Source organism: Chiloscyllium punctatum, chromosome 34, assembly GCF_047496795.1.
Source record: "Chiloscyllium punctatum isolate Juve2018m chromosome 34, sChiPun1.3, whole genome shotgun sequence".
Classification (NCBI taxonomy): Eukaryota; Metazoa; Chordata; class Chondrichthyes; order Orectolobiformes; family Hemiscylliidae; genus Chiloscyllium; species Chiloscyllium punctatum.
In genome coordinates, this window is record NC_092772.1 from 60,457,981 (window position 1) to 60,460,825 (window position 2,845).

Here is a 2,845-nt window from a genome sequence, read left to right on the forward strand (position 1 = left end):
TCAGGAATCCTGTTCGATTCTCTTGTTCATCAGACGGTCATCACCACCAGAAGAAGAGACAGAGCGCTGTCGGTAAAGAGGAGGGCATTTCCTCTCAACTAGGAAACAACGGACCCCCCGAAGTCCACCCTCCACCCAGTGAGAACCAGGAGGTACCCACTGCCCCACAACTACAGGCAACCGAGAGCTGCGATCCTCTGACAGTCCCACTGTCAGACACAGAACTGGATAGTGAGGACCCTTGCCCTGGCTCAATGACACCAGAGCGGGTAAATGACCCAAGTGAGGAGCTGGATAGCTACCTCAGCCCAGCGAAGGTCCAGCAGTTCGTGCTTACCTTGGGGATGTAGACAGCCACCCCAGAGACAGGACAGTCATATGGACAATGGTAACCCCATAAGCTGGGGGCTAAAGAAGTTTCATCTGCAGGGCACCCACTCAGTAGGTGGGTTCCGCTGAAGCCACAGCCAAATACCAAGAGACTGGATAGTTAATAAATGTAACTGTTAATAGGATAACTGTGAATTTGATTAATTCAATTTGTCCTTTGTAATGTTAAGAAATGCAATGTATATAACTATGAATGACATGGAAAATTGTACAAGTAACAAAGATTTATTTACATGAATAAAGTATATTTTGAAATAAAAAAAAAAGGTTCTCCCAGGACGAGGCTATCCCATTGCACTTCGGGTGTGCTGACGCCTGCGATGTCCCCAAATGCGGGATACTCGACTGCAAAATTTGTGGTAGTGGGGGACTGCGTTCGCGCTCTCCCCTGAAAAAAAAAAAAAATCAAATACTGGATTAGTGGTGCTGGAAGAGCTCAGCAGTTCAGGCAGCATCCAACGAGCAGCGAAATCAACGTTTAGGGCAAAAGCCCTTCATCAAGAATAAAGGCGGGAAAAAACCTGGTCATCAGGTGTGAGGTCCTCTCAGTATTGCTATATGTGGCACAGGTCTGGCCTATCCCCAGGACCTGTGCCGCCGCAGTCACCCGGGCCATCTTCCAATTCATTTGGAGATCAAAGATGGACCGGGTCCGATGAGACTCAATGTACAAAGACCGGTGCAATGGGGGAAAAAACACGCCCAATGCCACCCTCACCCTGATGGCCACCTTTGTGTGTGGCTGCATCAAGCTGTGCGTGGATCCCCGGTACGCAAACACCAAGTGTCACTACGTACTGAGGTTCTACCTGTCCCCGGTGTTGCGAAGGATGGGCCTGGCCTCGCTGCCGCGGAACGCTCCGAGTAGTTGGACCGTTCCGTATCACCTGTCCTTCGTGGAGAAATTTATGAGGAAAAACACCTTTGACCACAAGTCCATCAGGAAGTGGTCAGCACGTAGCGTCCTTGAGACCCTTCGGGAAAAGGAGAGGGCGGATCCTGTCGAGCGGTTCCCTGAGCAGACTGTCAAAGCCATTTGGCAGAATGCCTCATCGCCAGAACTTTCCAACAAGCACCAAGACGTGGCTTGGCTGGTGGTGAGAAGGGCTCTGCCTGTGAGATCCTTTATGCACGCCCGGACTCTCTGCCGCACCGCACGCTGCCCTCGAAGTGGCTGCGGGGGGGACGAGACTGTCACACACCTCCTTCTGGAATGTGCCTATGCAGAGGAAGTCTGGAGAGGAATGCAGTGGTGCTTGTCGAGGTTCGTCCCGAGCAGCGCCGTGACGCGGGACTCCGTGCTCTACGGCCTGTTCCCCGGGACTCACACCGAGACGAACATTAACTGCGCCTGGAGGGTCATCAACTCGGTGAAGGACGCTCTCTGGGCGGTCCGAAACCTGTTGATCTTCCAGCTGAAGGAGTTGACCCCGACCGAGTGTTGCAGACTGGCACATTCCAAGGTCCAAGACTACGTGTTGAGGGACGCGCTGAAGCTTGGGGCAGCTGCCGCCAAGGCGCGGTGGGGAAAGACCACCGTGTAAGATCGGCCTGCCGAAAGAAGAACAGGGGGCCCATACAGACGTTTTTTTGGGCCCTGCTGATGCCTCAGCCAAATATATGTATATATACAAGATTGAAAAAAATGCACAGGATTGTAAAGGACAAGAATAAAGTCGAATCTGTGTTTGTAAATATGGACATATGTATGGCATGATCCAATGTACAGACCATCAAATCATTTATGAATAAAGTATATTTTTGAAATAAAAAAAAAGTGTACTGCCTGCAGGATTTCCCTGGGGCAGGCTACTTCGATGTGACCTTCAGAAGCGTGAAGCAGTGCGAACAGCTCCTGAAGGTCTTCAAGGAGAAGGAAGGGGAGCCGCTGTTCTCCATCTTGTCGGCGACGCCATTGTGTGTGCTTCCTGCACAGAGGAACTGGGTTGTTAGAATCCATATGTACAACCCCTACGTTCCAGCGGCTGATGTCTTAACCTTCCTGGGAAGGTACGTCCAAGTCGAGGGAGAAGCCACCGATGTGATCGACCCCTTTGGGATCTGGACCAGTAAGAGGCAGGTCAAGGTAACTCTGAGGGCCGATGACAGTGGGAACATCCTCCACCCACTCTCGAGCTTCGCAATCGGAGGGAGCAGAGGCTACCTGACATATGCAGGGCAGCCAAAAGTGTGCCGAATCTGCGGGAAGTCGGGACACGTGGCGGTGGATTGCAAAGTGACCATCTGCAGGAACTGCAAACAGGAGGGTCACTTGACAAAGGACTGTCAGGAAGAAAAGAGCTGCAACCTGTGCGGGGAGGCGGGCCACATGTACAAGGCCTGCCCAAGACGAGGAGCCGCCACCTACGCACAGATGGCCGGAGGTGGCAACACGAGCCGCGGACCGACAAAGTCCAACGAGGTACCGCGAATCAGCAAAGGAACGGTGCCTGGA

At 52.4% G+C, this 2,845-nt stretch overlaps 1 non-coding gene across 1 annotated transcript; it reads left to right on the forward strand.

Annotated features, from left to right (window-relative positions):
- The first annotated feature begins 615 nt into the window (after positions 1 to 615).
- On the forward strand, positions 616 to 781 carry LOC140459046 (U1 spliceosomal RNA). The gene has a single exon (XR_011953837.1). It is a non-coding gene; the product is annotated as a U1 spliceosomal RNA (small nuclear RNA).
- The last annotated feature ends 2,064 nt before the right edge of the window (positions 782 to 2,845 follow it).